The sequence below is a fragment of the Pleurodeles waltl genome, chromosome 9 (genome assembly GCF_031143425.1).
Source record: "Pleurodeles waltl isolate 20211129_DDA chromosome 9, aPleWal1.hap1.20221129, whole genome shotgun sequence".
Taxonomy (NCBI): Eukaryota; Metazoa; Chordata; class Amphibia; order Caudata; family Salamandridae; genus Pleurodeles; species Pleurodeles waltl.
In genome coordinates, this window is record NC_090448.1 from 761,509,400 (window position 1) to 761,525,357 (window position 15,958).

Sequence of the window (15,958 nt, forward strand, 5' to 3'; positions counted from 1 at the left end):
AGGGGCATAGACAACAGTAGAGTATCACAGAGTTGAGTGGCTTAGAGACTGGTAGTGTAGAGTGGTGTGACATACAGTGGAGTGGCACAGAGGGAAGTGGTGCAGCATATCAGAGGGAAAAGGTGTAGAGTGGAGTGACGTAGAATAGTGTTGTAGAGTGGAGTGGCACAGACTGGCATAGAATGGAGTAAAGTAGGGTGTAGTGTTGTAGAGTGGCATGGCACAGAATGGAGTAGTGTCAGAGTAAAGTGGCATAGAGTGTAGTAGATATTGGAGCGTGTAGTAGAGCAGACCAGTATACAGTAAAGTGCAGTAGCACAGAGGTAGCATAGAGTGAAGTGGAGTAGAGTAGAGTGGAGTGTCAGAGTGGGCACAGAGTGTTGTAGAGTGGAGTAGTGTACAATGCTGTACAGTAGAGTGTCATGGAGCGTCGTAGAGTGGGCTGAGTGGCATACAGTGGCGTAAAGTGGAGTTGCGTAAAGAGTTGCAGAGTGGAATGGCATATAGTAGAGTCAAGTGCCACAGAGTGGAGGAGCGTAGAGTAGGGTGTTGTAGAGTGGAGTGGAATGGAGTTGTATCGAATGGCGTATGCATTGTGTGGTAGAACACACTTTCAATCGAGATGACTATTCAGACATACAGTTTTACTGACAAAACTATACAGCACACAAAAAATAATGTGTGGAAATCAGCATCCCCTAGTGTATTGATTGGTTTTGATCGCATTAAAATAGTTGTTTCAGTTAAAATTCAGAGTTACACAAAAAGTGTGTACCATTTATGGGGATGTATCACACAAATGTTCTTATCACTACAAATGACCTATCAGCGCTGTTCTTAAGTCCACGTGCAGAGTTTAAAAACATAAAAGCTAATCACCTTGTAAGGTCTTAAACCTGACAAGAATGGTTGGAGTTGGAGCACTTATTCTTGAACTTGGACAGTACTCTATAGCTACTCTAGTAGAAGTGGCCACAATTAAATTCATTTCAACTTTCTCCAAAAAAGAAATTCAGTCACTTCTTAGATATTGCTTTAAAGAACTAAGTAAAATGAGTTATTTGAAAAAACAAAGATTCAGAACCAGATTGATTGCATTTTATTCTAAATACAGAGTCTTAAAATGTGAGGACGTTTTAAATATGAAACCAACTACAGTTATTAGAGGGCTGCTTCAGACAAAAGTAAAAGGCTTATCTTTTAATGCTCATTTATCGTATATAAAGAACAAAAAGACTCTTCAAAACTTGTACTCGCGAGTAGAACTTACTAATCTCACCATATGTAGAATATGTGCCCAACTCTATTTTATGCAGCAAACTTCTGATTTTAGGAATGACAGTCCAACGAAATTGACATACTAAGGATGGGGTGAATTTTCTATCAAGGTGTCATTGATCTTTCCTGACACCCGCTGTTCTTGTACACATTATGCTGTTCTGCCCTAACTTTTTTGTAAACCTATTTTATTGCCTCTTCGTATATTTGCACCAATTTTGTGCATGACCGGAAAGTAGATGTGTCAAGGGGCCCCTTCACAGGGTTCGGATAAACAATGAACAAAATAGACTCGTACTTAAGCATCGAACAGTGGTCTTCTTGACCAGTCAGCAATCATTATGGTAGTACAACAGTGCAGGACTGTAGTTGATATCCAAGTATATAATCTTCAAACAGGTTAACAATTAAATCCCAATTTAACAATAATCATTCCCTCCCCATCCCTTCCCCTTATCCCTGTTGTGTCTTGCGTCTCATAAGAGGATGGTAGTGAAAAGGAAATGTGGGTGGTTAGAGCGACAGGGTGTCTGTGCGGGTGTGATTGGACTGGTGTGGCCAGGGTGCACATAGCCTAGTATACCTCTCTCAAATTCTAACCAGCCATCTAAGCTGTGATGTCAAGTACTGAGACTCTCCAGTCACATTCACAGATAGCAGATTGGGGGGAGGGGTATTTAAGGAGAAGAGGCACCATGTTTTCTCCCTTTCTCTTATCAGCTCTAGGAGATTTTACCAGACTTTAGCAAAGCTGTCCTGCCCTACCTTTAAAAACTTGAGTGAAATATTTGAAACCTTTATTTATCGAACCTAAGCTCTGTAAAGCTGTCCCTAAGTATAGATTTCTAATAGAGCTGAATACAGAAAGGACTGAAATAGTCGCAGCTTTATATCTAAATGCGTGCAATAAGGCTTCAATTTGACTTTTAATTTTTATCTTATTGCTTGGTCATTTTATTGGTGTGTTTTAAAGTGCTACTTTTATGACATTGCAGTTATATTTTAAACACTGGTTTCAGATCTACAGGGAGTGCAGAATTATTAGGCAAATGAGTATTTTGACCACATCATCCTCTTTATGCATGTTGTCTTACTCCAAGCTGTATAGGCTCGAAAGCCTACTACCAATTAAGCATATTAGGTGATGTGCATCTCTGTAATGAGAAGGGGTGTGGTCTAATGACATCAACACCCTATATCAGGTGTGCATAATTATTAGGCAACTTCCTTTCCTTTGGCAAAATGGGTCAAAAGAAGGACTTGACAGGCTCAGAAAAGTCAAAAATAGTGAGATATCTTGCAGAGGGATGCAGCACTCTTAAAATTGCAAAGCTTCTGAAGCGTGATCATCGAACAATCAAGCGTTTCATTCAAAATAGTCAACAGGGTCGCAAGAAGCGTGTGGAAAAACCAAGGCGCAAAATAACTGCCCATGAACTGAGAAAAGTCAAGCGTGCAGCTGCCACGATGCCACTTGCCACTAGTTTGGCCATATTTCAGAGCTGCAACATCACTAGAGTGCCCAAAAGCACAAGGTGTGCAATACTCAGAGACATGGCCAAGGTAAGAAAGGCTGAAAGACGACCACCACTGAACAAGACACACAAGCTGAAACGTCAAGACTGGGCCAATAAATATCTCAAGACTGATTTTTCTAAGGTTTTATGGACTGATGAAATGAGAGTGAGTCTTGATGGGCCAGTTGGATGGGCCCGTGGCTGGATTGGTAATGGGCAGAGAGCTCCAGTCCGACTCAGACGCCAGCAAGGTGGAGGTGGAGTACTGGTTTGGGCTGGTATCATCAAAGATGAGCTTGTGGGGCCTTTTCGGGTTGAGGATGGAGTCAAGCTCAACTCCCAGTCCTACTGCCAGTTCCTGGAAGACACCTTCTTCAAGCAGTGGTACAGGAAGAAGTCTGCATCCTTCAAGAAAAACATGATTTTCATGCAGGACAATGCTCCATCACACGCGTCCAAGTACTCCACAGCGTGGCTGGCAAGAAAGGGTATAAAAGAAGGAAATCTAATGACATGGCCTCCTTGTTCACCTGATCTGAACCCCATTGAGAACCTGTGGTCCATCATCAAATGTGAGATTTACAAAGAGGGAAAACAGTACACCTCTCTGAACAGTGTCTGGGAGGCTGTGGTTGCTGCTGCACGCAATGTTGATGGTGAACAGATCAAAACACTGACAGAATCCATGGATGGCAGGCTTTCGAGTGTCCTTGCAAAGAAAGGTGGCTATATTGGTCACTGATTTGTTTTTGTTTTGTTTTTGAATGTCAGAAATGTATATTTGTGAATGTTGAGATGTTATATTGGTTTCACTGGTAATAATAAATAATTGAAATGGGTTTATATTTTTTTTTTGTTAAGTTGCCTAATAATTATGCACAGTAATAGTCACCTGCACACACAGATATCCCCCTAACATAGCTAAAACTAAAAACAAACTAAAAACTACTTCCAAAAATATTCAGCTTTGATATTAATGAGTTTTTTGGGTTCATTGAGAACATGGTTGTTGTTCAATAATAAAATTAATCCTCAAAAATACAACTTGCCTAATAATTCTGCACTCCCTGTATTTATTACATGTATTATATCTGTTTTATGCACTTACGAATCCAAATAAATAATGAATTGAGAAACTGCTAAAAAATGACCACCATTCTGTTTTATAAATATATTGGGCCTCATTACGAGTTTGGCAGAGAGGATTACTCTGTCACAAACATGATAGATATCCTAACCACCGTTTAACAAGTTCCACAGAATAAAATGGAACTTGTAATACGGCGGTCAGGATATCCATCACGTCTGTGACGGAGTAATCCCCTCCCCAAACTCGTAATGAGGCCTGTAGGAAGTTGGCTCTGTATGCACTATTTCAAAGTAAGGAATAGTATGCACAGAGTCCAAGGGTTCCCCTTAGAGGTAAGATAGTGGCAAAAAGAGGTAATTCTAATGCTCTATTTTGTGGTAGTGTGGTCGAGCAGTAGGCTTATCAGAGGGTAGTGTTAAGCATTTGTTGTACATACACAGGCAATAAATGAGGAACACACACTCAGAGACAATTCCAGGCCAATAGGTTTTTGTATAGAAAAATATCTTTTCTTAGTTTATTTTAAGAACCACAGGTTCAAGATTTACAAACAATACTTTAAATTAAAGGTATTTCACTTAGGAACTTTGAATTAGCAAAATAGCATATACAGTTTTCACACAAATGACATATAGCTATTTTAAAACTAGACAGTGCAATTTTCAGCAGTTCCTGGGGGAGGTAAGTGTTTGTTATATTTGCAGGTAAGTAAACCACCTACAGGGTTCAAAGTTGGGTCCAAGGTAGCCCACTGTTGGGGGCTCAGAGCAACCCCAAAGTTACCACACCAGCAGCTCAGGGCCGGTCAGGTGCAGAGGTCAAAGTGGTGCCCAAAACCCATAGGCTTCAATGGAGAAGGGGGTGACCCGGTTCCAGTCTGCCAGCAGGTAAGTACCCGCGTCTTCGGAGGGCAGACCAGGGGGGTTTTGTAGGGCACCGGGGGGGGCACAAGTCAGCACAAAAAGTACACCCTCAGCGGCACGGGGGCGGCCGGGTGCAGTGTGCAAACAGGCTTCGGGTTCGCAATAGGTTTCAATGGGAGACCAAAGGGTCTCTTCAGCGATGCAGGCAAGGGGGGGGGGCTCCTCAGGGTAGCGACCACCTGGGCAAGGGATAGGGCCACCTGGGTGTCGCTCCTGCACTGGAGGTCGGATCCTTCAGGTCCTGGGGGCTGCGGGTGCAGTGTCTTTACCAGGCGTCGGGTCTTTGAAGCAGGCAGTCGCGGTCAGGGGGAGTCTCGGGATTCCCTCTGCAGGAGTCGCTGTGGGGGATCAGGGGGTCAACTCTGGCTACTCACGGTCTCGTAGTCGCCGGGGAGTCCTCCCTGTGGTGTTTGTTCTCCACAAGTCGAGCTAGGAGCGTCGGGTGCAGAGTGCAAAGTCTCACGCTTCTGGCGAGAAACGTGTGTTGTTTCAAAGTTGCTTCTTTGTTGCAAAGTTGCAGTCTTTGGGGAACAGAGCCACTGTCCTCGGGAGTTCTTGGTCCTTCTAGATGCAGGGTAGTCCTCTGAGGCTTCAGAGGTCGCTGGACCCTGTGGAACACGTCGCTGGAGCAGTGTCTTTAGAAGTGGGGAGACAGGCCGGTAGAGCTGGGGCCAAAGTAGTTGGTGTCTCCGTCTTCTCTGCAGGTTTTCAGCTCAGCATTCCTTCTTCGTCTTAGGTTGCAGGAATCTATCTTGCTGTGTTCTGTGAGCCCCTAAATACTCAATTTATGGGTGTGTTTAGGTCTGGGGGGTTAGTAGCCAATGGCTACTAGACCCGAGGGTGGCTACACCCTCTTTGTGCCTCCTCCCTGAGGGGAGGGGGGCACATCCCTATCCCTATTGGGGGAATCCTCCATCTGCAAGATGGAGGATTTCTAAAAGTCAGAGTCACCTCAGCTCAGGCCACCTTAGGGGCTGTCCTGACTGGCCTGTTTTTCTCATTATCTCCTCCGGCCTTGCCGCCAAAAGTGGGGCCGTGGCCGGAGGGGGCGGGCAACTCCACTAGCTGGAGTGCCCTGGGGTGCTGTAACAAAGGGGGTGAGCCTTTGAGGCTCACCGCCAGGTGTTACAGTTCCTGCAGGGGGAGGTGAGAAGCACCTCCACCCAGTACAGGCTTTGTTACTAGCCATAGAGTGACAAAGGCACTCTCCCCATGTGGCCAGCAACATGTCTGGTGTGTGGCAGGCTGCTAAAACTAGTCAGCCCACACTGGTAGTCGGTTAAGGTTTCAGGGGGCACCTCTAAGGTGCCTTCTGGGGTGTATGTTACAATAAAATGTACACTGGCATCAGGGTGCATTTATGTGCTGAGAAGTTTGATACCAAACTTCACAGTTTTCAGTGTAGCCATTATGGTGCTGTGGAGTTTGTGCATGACAGACTCCCAGACCATATACTCTTATGGCTACCCTGCACTTACAATGCCTAAGATTTTGCTTAGACACTATAGGGGCATAGTGCTCATGCACTTATGCCCTCACCTATGGGATAGTGCACCCTGCCTTAGGGCTGTAAGGCCTGCTAGAGGGGTGACTTATCTATACCTATAGGCAGTGTGAGGTTGGCATGGCACCAAGAGGGGAGTGCCATGTCGACTTAGTCATTTTATCCCCACCAGCACACACAATCTGGCAAGCAGTGTGTCTGTGCTGAGTGAGGGGTCCCCAGGGTGGCATAAGACATGCTGCAGCCCTTAGAGACCTTCCCTGGCATCAGGGCCCTTGGTACCAGGGGTACCAACTATTAGGGACTTACCTGGATGCCAGGGTGTGCCAATTGTGGAAACAAAGGTACAGGTTAGGGAAAGAACACTGGTGCTGGGGCCTGGTTAGTAGGCCTCAGCACACTTTCAAATCATAACTTAGCATCAGCAAAGGCAAAAAGTCAGGGGGTAACCATGCCAAGGAGGAATTTCCTTACAAGGCCCTCTGTGTTAGTCACTCAAAAATCAAACGTTAAATAGGTGTTATAGTTAGGTGAAAAGGTAAATAAAAAAATGCTATTTTAAAACATACAAAAACACTGAACTTCATCAGTTATATTTATCCCAAGTAACTATAACTTGTCTCCTAAGGTAACTATAACTCGCATCCCTACCACAAAAATAACCGCAAGAGGGTATTTCATTCCAGATGAAGAGCAGAGAGCTCCAGCTTGGAGTGATCCCAAAAAATATTAAAATATTGTAAACTCTCATGATGTCATGGTCTTAATAAGCCTGGAGACTTACTGTTTTTATAATGTTGCTGGGGAGTGCTTCACTTCTTGCAGGTCCCCAACAATATTAAAACAAATGTATGGGGGTGCCCCACCACCAAGAATTAAAAATAATAAACAAAAAAGCCCCTGCAGGGCATTATGGGTGCTCTGTGCTGGCAGAGTAAATGAGCAGCTTGTGAGTGGTTCCTGACTCCCATTTTTATTTCACTTTGGTGTCCCAGTACCCACCTGGAACACCGTAAAAAAAACTTTATTGGAGGAGGGGTGTCTACGAGCCTTTAAGACATTGAGGACCCCATCCCAGTGCCATATTTAATTAATTACGAGGAGGGGACACAACACATGCCCCCCTGATCCTCTATGGGACCCGGGGAGCCCATCCCCTGGGGCCTATTTATACATTGTGTGTGGGAAAGGGTGAGGGAGGGCCTCCCTTCCTCCCTGACCTTCCTTAGGCCTCGGGACCCCCATCCCTCTGAACCAATTTTTAAGTCAAGGGTGGGGGGGTTTCGGGTTGTGAGGTACTAAGGAATGAGGTCCACTGTGTTTTGGTGATTTTACCCCAGCTGCAGCGGTTGGATTTGTTGTCTGTGGTGAGAGTATGTTGATCTCTGCCTGTGAGAGTGAAGTGGACGATGATGTGGTCCGTCCAGGTGGGCTCCAGAGCCAAGAGGTTCTTGGAGGTTTAGCGAAGGATTGTGGTAGGACCTGGGGTCCTGGCACTGGGTGCTGTCCAGGCACAGACCGGCTTGTCTTTGATACGCCTCTGGGGGGCCAGCGGCATGACCACTGAGTGCCTGCTGCGTGGCCAAGCAGTGGCCCCCATGAGTAGTCCTCAGGTGAGTGGGGCTGTGCGGGAGGCGAGGCGGGCGGAACAGGTAGGAAGGGAGGGGCGGCAGCCTTTAGCTACTGAGATAACAGGAAACCAAAGAGTAAAATAAAGATACCTTATGCACCTGAGCACCTTAAAAATAACGGCAACAACTAAACACTAATAACTAAAATCTAGAGCACCCTGAGTGCCTAGCACAACGCAGCTGTGAGCGCACTCACAGTGGGTGACCAGCAGGCTTGAGAAGAGGTCTCAGCGTGAGTAGAGTGCAGATTGCCGTAGTGAGTAACTGGTAACAGGGATAACAGCCTTGGCTGAGTTACCCTTTAAAAAAAAAAAAAAAAAAAAAGTTTCCTTAAGCTCTTGTTTTTTTTTAATTTCCTAACTGCTAGATGTTAGAAATGGGGTCTCTAGTTGGCAGTGGTTTGCACCCTGTCCAAGTAGGCACCTCACTCTAGTCAGGGTAAGGGAGTCATCCAGCTAAGATAACCCCTGCTCACTGTTAGAAATGGGGTCTCTAGTTGGCAGTGGTTTGCACCCTGTCCAAGTAGGCACCCTCACTCTAGTCAGGGTAAGGGAGTCATGCAGCTAAGATAACCCCTGCCACCTGCTCCCTTGGTAGGGGGCAGGTGGCAAGGAACGAGCCTTGGCACGAGCACTTTGGCTTATCTCAGAGGCAATGTGTAAAGCATGTGTACACACACAATAACACAGTGAAAACACCACAAACGAACTCAACACCAGTTTAGAAAAATAGCCAATATTTGTCTGAGTAAAGCAAGACCAAAATGATAAAAATTCAACATACACAAGTAAAGATACAAATTTTCACAGATGAAATCTTAGTACAGCGCTTAGAAACACAATAGCTCCAACTGGGGCTATCATGGCATTTTGATGGAGTTATTCCCCAAGAGTTCGGCGCCACTCATGAGGAAGTGCAGGTCGGTCACGGAGTCGCACGGACCCCGGGTGCAGTACTTTGGAAAATGATGAAGAAACAAAGACGCTGCATGGAGTCGGGGAGGTGAGGCATCACTGGAGACAGTGCAGCGTCTGTTCCTTACTGTTACTGGGGAGGTGAGGTGTTGGTTCCTTACGGTTGCAGGCAATGGATGATGCAGTTTTGGTTGTGTTGCCTCGGTTCCTTTCAACCGGAGGTGGGGGGGCGTGTCGATGACTCCTCCAGCAGGTCAAGATGCGAGGCATTGATTTTGTGGTGTTCCAATCACACCACAGGGTCACAGGTGCAGCAGCAAAGTTGGAGCCAAGTGTCCCAGACGTCAGGGACATGGCACTCACACTGTGATGGAAATTCGGAGGCACTAAGACGGGTCTGTGTTGCAGGTCGCGGTTGTTGCACTCAGCTAGGATCACGGCTCCGGTGCAGGCACCAATGCGGAGTCAGACAGCGCTGTCAGTTCCAAAGTCGCTTTGGAGTTGGTGTGCTTAGTTTCTTCTTAGTTGCACCAGAAGTCACTCCGAAGGGCCCAGGAACTGGATTTGGCACCACCTGGCAAGTCAGGACTCTAAGCAAGAGAGACCAAGCACTGCCAGGTGAATTCTTTGATGTCCCTGAGACTTCTTAACAGGAGGCAAGCTCATTCCAAGCAGTTAGAGAACCTTTGGAAGCAGGATGTAGAAACCAAAGTCCAGTTCTTTCACTCCCAGGACAGAAGCAGCAGGCCAGCACAACAAAGCAATGGAGAGTGTGGCAGTCCCTCCTACAACATCTAGTTCTTCTTCCTGGCAGAATGTTCTCAGTCCAGAAGGATTGTAACTATGTGGGGCAGAGGTCCAGTACTTATACCCATTGCTGTCTTTGTAGTATGCAAACTTCAAAGACAAGCCTTTGTATCGCACAAGACCATGCCTTTCCCTGCCCTGGCCCAAGACACATTCGGTGGAGTTGGACCCTTCTTTGTGTGAGGACAGGCAACATCCCTATTGAGGTGCAAGAGTCAGCTCCTCCCACTACTCTAGCTCAGGAAGGCCCATCAACCTGGTGATACGCCACCAGAATATGCAGGGCACACACTTCAGCTCCCTTTGTGTGACAATCTAGGGTGAAGCTATACACAGCCCAACTGTCATCCTGACCCAGACGTGTATTCCACAGACAATCAGAAGCACAGAATGGTTTAGCAAGAAAATGCCCACTTTCTAAAAGTGTAATTTTCAAACTTACAGTTCAAAAATCAACTTCAACAAAATTTGTATTTTAAAATCATGATTTCAGAGACCCCAAACTCCAAATCTGAATCTGCTCCCAAAAGGAAATTACACTTAAAAGATATTTCAGTGCAATCCTCATATTACCCTATGGGACAGACAGGCATAGGGATAGTGATAAACAAATTTAGCAGTATTTCACCATCAGGACACGTAAAACACACCAGTACATGTTCTACCTTTTAAATATACTGCAACCTGCCTATTGGGTTGCCTTGGGCCTACCTAAGGAGTGACTTACATGTAGTAAAAGGGAAGGTTTGAGCGGGCCCGGCAAGTGGGTGCACTTGCCAGGTCGAAATGGCAGTTTAAAACTGCACAGACAGACACTGTAGTGGCAGGTCTGAGACAGGTTTACAGGGCTACTCGTGTGGGTGGCATAACTGGTGCTGTAGACCCACAAGTAGCATTTGATTTACAGGCCCTGGGCACACAGTGCACTTTATAAGGGGCTTACTAGTAACTCAAATATGCCAATCATTGAGAATCCAATCATCATTACAATTTACACTGGGAACATTTGTACTGTAGCACTGGTTAGCAGTGGTAAAGTGTCCAGAGTCCTAAGACCAGCAAAAACTAAATGCAGCACAGTATCAATAACAGGAGGTCAGAAGCAAAAAAACAGTGGAAACCACGCCAAGAGCTAACAGGGCTAACAGAAGGAATTTGTGGATTTGGCAAAATAATGTCCATGTCCTTAAAAGGGCAGATTTTTGTTAATAAACGTCTAGGAATTTGTGAATTTAGCATGTCATTAACATTTGTCCTTGAAATATTTCCGTGCCCCTGTTGATCTAGATCTCCCTCTGGTGCTAACAGCTGGGTAGTACATCTCAGTTTCTCTCTGAACTGTTTTCTCGCAGTGGAAAAATCACAAATTTGTCTGAATTTGCTAATTCTAAGATGGAGGAAATGAAAATAAATAAAATAAAGGCTTTCATCAGCCAATCACATTTCACACAAAAAAAAAATATCAAATGTAATTGACAAAATATGGAAATCCGGGCTAATTCTTGAATTTTACTGACAAACTATCTCTACAATTAATCCTTTCAAGGCAGCGCTAAACTTGTTTCCAACACTATTACCACAACCTAAACTTGTTTCTAATGTCATTATACAAAAACTTCTGAACAGATTTCCACCAAACCACGAAAAGAACACTATCTTGAATAAAGATCTACAATCATGCCAAGTTTGTCGCAACTCTGTTTAGAGGTTGTTCATGTAGCATAATACCAAATTCCATAAGAGAATTAAAATGGAAAACAATTCTTCTTAGGCATCAATCGCCCTTTAACGTCATCAATTGTGTCTCCCCTCAGAACCTCTGTATTAAAGTAATATTCCCTCTGCTCATTTATAGTAAATGAATCTCTAGTATCCACCTTGTAAATATAGCAGAAAAATAATCTCCCTTTTGATTTCAGCAATCCAATAGTAATAATAAACTTACTAAGATGACTCATTCCCAGATTGGAATCCTTCCCTTCTTTATTCCTTCTCTACATGAATAACTCTCTCGCCTCAATAAGCAACCACTATAATAATATTCACTCCTCAATAAATACTCCTCCTATTCAAATGTACTCTCCTCCGTTGTAACGTCATTGCCCCACCTCAGTACCTAAAGTGAACATTTAAAAAAAAAAAAATCCCCCTACCATTGCATTTTTATCATAATAGTACGGAACGCCCATCCCCTTGTTATCCCAACTTTACAACAATATTACCTTTGCAGCCCTATATCCCTATGGTAACACTGTGTTTCACAAGTACGACCTTCTTTACAGTACTAATTTCTCTCCCTCAATACCGGTCTTCTCCCAAATACTTCTCTATAGGAATAATAATATTAACAAACCTGCCCCTCCTTATTAAAAATAACCCCCAATTGCACCCCCTTCCATGGTAGTGATTATTTTATACTTTCTAGTGTACTACCTTCTCGAGTACTCCTCATCTATCATTAAAATACTTTCCTCGTTCACCCAACTGCTATTAGAATAGTTTCAGAAGCCAATCTGCTACAGTAATTTTACTATCCGAACCCTATAACTGTAGCAATTTGTATCTTCCTCCGCATACCCTTTCACTATACCCATATACTCTCTCCTTCTGTCACCATCCATTACAGTATTCTCAATCCCCTCTTCAGCAACATCATTCGCTACAACCCTTCTGCTAAGGTTACAAAGCCTTCACTGAGAAAATCCTTGTATATAGTAATACTGCCTCCCATCTGTACTATTGTAGTGTTCATTATGAAAATAACATTATTCCCTAAGTAAGGCCTTTCCTAAAGTAATACTTTCCATGGTGTACCGTTCCTTTAATACTATTCCCCATGATCCTTATGAATAGTAATACTGATCCATCCGTGCCACTGCTTTACACCAGTGCTCCCCTCTAGCATTCCCTGCGCTTTATTGTAGTAATGCTTGCGCCGTATTAGCAGTAGTTCTGATATAGCCCCCATGAGCTATATAATATCAGAACTGCTTCCCTATACCGAGTAATCATCATCCTTGGTATTCTCATTAGAATTAATAGTACTACCTATATGCACCATTATGGCAATACCCTAGTCTCCACTTGAAACCCTTTCTCTGCACCAAATGATGAATCCTGTGCTCCGTTACTAATGACAACCATCTCCTTGTACTCAATATCTTTTCGCTTAAATACCAAAGCTCCCCCCTACAAAAGCTTTCTTAAAAGCATTTTCTCTTCGTTTTTTCTTCTAAGTAACCCATCGTCTACGGTACTATGTAACTGCTCTTCCACATGCATTACTATCATCACCTGTCCAGTACTTACACATACCGTTCGCGAATCAAGCCTTGTATCGGTTGTCCGCAGAAGATCCTTTAACCGATGTCATTTGTCGGTAGTCCTAGCACTTCCGGGTCACATACCGATCAATTCCTTCTCACGACATATTCTGGGAGGTGTCTGTGAGTGGGCGGCACTTCTACTACGGAAGGGCGCCTAGGATTGGAGCAATGGCGGTACCCAGCATATCCTAGAGCACCATACATAACTGCGAAGTGGGGATTGGCTGTGGAGTCTGCACATGTCTTTGTTTGACTCATCCTCTTTCCAGTGGCCCTCCGGTGTCTCCTAGTTTTGGAAAACGTTTGACAAAGCGGGAGTTCTGGTTGGGGTGAGTTAATCACATTGGGAGTAGCGACTGCCCATCTCGGCGCTGCATAAGGCAGACTAGTACTCTGCCGCCAGGATATATCGAGGAGCACAGCTCGGGGCGGTGATGAGAGTGAGTATGATCGTTCTACCTTTACAAGGTTTGCAAACTATTTGCCCTTTTGGCTGTTCTTTCTGAGGCACAGGCCTGGTGAGACAGCGGTGTCGTCCTAAACCGGTAGGATTGCCGGCGTTAATTGTCTTAGGTAGATATGGCATTTGTAGCATTTACTGACACTGGTTAGTATGTGTTTTCTGTGACACTGGTTCGATTAACACCCGGCCATCTTCCAAGTATGGCAGCACCGCATGCGTTTGTGGTACGACTCCAGAGTGTAAACTAGCTGCCTTATTACCTGTTTTGTAAAAGTGAACAGCAATGGTTACAAGCATAATTGCACAGCTGTCAATTGTCCCAGATTCACTCGCGACTACTTTGCCCTGTTCTGTGCCAGTTAGATTTTTTTTTAAACTATTTTTTAGAACTTGTAATTTTATTTTTCTAAATATAAAACAAGAACTACAATTCTCAGATTAAAAAAAAGACTGGATTAACTAGTCACCAATGGACATGAAAACCCTGGCACTTGTGTAACAGAAATGAAAGGGAATTCCAGAGTCTGAGTACAGCTCCAGGAAAAAGCCCTGTATCCTGACCCTGACGCAGTTGAGGAATATGTACCAAAATCCATTTAATTATCGTTCATTTCGTATCTCAAATGGAAAAGTGCATTGACCACTGGGATGATATTTCAGACCGAGAGGTGGTGAGAGGCTCTGCAGCCTCTTCGTTTGGACAAAGAAGGAACTGTTTAACTGTGACTACTTGGGACTCCAAGGTATGTTGTTCAGCCGTAAGAATATGTACGTCTGCCGATCTAGTCCTCTTTGTTTTGCTCCTCTTATTGTAATCCTGTTTGATTATTATCTGAATACGACAATCCTCTTATGCAGATGTAGCGTGTTGTTACACCTGTATACAGAAATAATTTGCCTTAGCGTGCATGCTATAATATGTTGTCATAGTTTTTTTCTAGAAAAATAGGCTTTTTGTCGATGTTGAGCAGTGTCAAAAAAAAAAATGCATATGCTTGATGCCAATTAGAGTTAAATTGGGAGACCATCTGCAGTTGGATGATAATTTGGAAAAGCCCATGCCTATGTAACATATTTCCGAATGATTAATAAAGTGTGGACATGCAGAACCATGGGTAATAACATATGTGCGCTCATGCATATTGACGTATGCCTGCACTCGCATCACCATTTATGGTACGTATACTCAAATTTTCTTTTTTTTTCTTCTTATTAATCCAAGATGACAGGCTCCATATGTATGAGTATTTTTTTTTTTTTTAAAGCTTTTTTTTTTTCTTCTTTTTTTCTTTAATCTCAAAAGCTTTCTTAATTGCAAAATTTAAACTAAAAAAAAAGTAGTTCCTTAAAAGTGAGCAGTGGAAGGATAAAAATCAGGTAATTCAAATGACAGTGAAGAGGCCATATTCCAGGGGAGGGACAAATGCAAGAGGAAGGCAAGCAATTGAAGCATATAAGTGAGTGACAATGAAGGCGGCCATTGGCAAGCAATGGGCAATTTTATGTGCGCTGTAAGTGTATACAAGCCAACAGTAGATCTTTTGCAATCCAGACAGGTAGTGCTATACAGAAGGTGATCCCTAAACATTAACAATTGCATCAACAAGGCAAGACTATTTGCTTTGCCATTGCTCGTTTCCATGTGCCATTTCTAGCATGCTATTTTGTGTCTAGGGCAGTGTAAAATAAAATGTAAGTATCCTCTCAGATATGTTTTTTTTTTTTTAAGACTCCTTTGATGTTTTGTAATGGACTAGGTAGTTTTTCCCTGTGACAGTTGAAAGTCCATTTGTTCATCTGTTTTTAACAAGCACATTGCTTTGGCCTCTTATTCTAATTTTATTGGTATTGCCATATCTTATTTTGTCATACACGTTCATATTTTAATAGATCTAGAAACCTCTGGTCTGTAAAAAAATCCTCTGTCTGGGAATTGTGCCTAGAAGTCGGTCGGTCCACATTTAACTGTGGGCATGCTATGCAGATTTTATAATGGGTGTAGTTTTTTTAATTGGAATGTACAACAAATATAATACTTAAACACTTTTCTAAAATTACTTTTCATTGGTCTTGACTTGGTGCCTCTAGAATTAATTCTTGACATTAAAGTGGTGTAATTTGTGGCCTAATGATATATGTATAACTATCTCTCAGAAACTGCCAATATAAAACAAATACATTCTAACTCATCCCCATCGTACCAGTACAAGATAATTATGTACAAAATTAAAATACTATAAGCATTGAAGTGTGTAAATAAAAATGGGAATAAATTACAAGCTTTTCGCAAAATGATGCAAACGGAGTAAGAATAAAACAAGTGAACATGACTTAAGTGCAATTTACTTCAACTAAAAATCTTTCACTGTCCTTCTTCTTTTTTTTTTTTTTTTTTTTTTTTTTTTTTTTTTTTTGTTTCATTCACCTTTACTCACCTTTTTAATGTTAGGCCTCTATAGTGGGTGTAGGGTGGATTAGGATATTTGTAGTTGACAGTCTATATAT

At 43.3% G+C, this 15,958-nt stretch overlaps 1 protein-coding gene across 2 annotated transcripts in view; it reads right to left on the reverse strand.

Moving 5' to 3' along the window:
• Positions 1-13,108, reverse strand: part of KLC2 (kinesin light chain 2) — a 310,347-nt gene extending 297,239 nt beyond the window's left edge. Inside the window, exon 1 of one of the 2 annotated variants that reach the window (XM_069207926.1) lies at positions 12,980-13,108. The gene's annotated coding sequence lies outside the window, so the exon portion shown is untranslated. Of the gene's footprint in view, positions 1-12,973 lie in introns of both variants that reach the window. The other variant, XM_069207927.1, reaches the window with a different exon arrangement.
• Between the last annotated feature and the right edge of the window lie 2,850 nt (positions 13,109-15,958).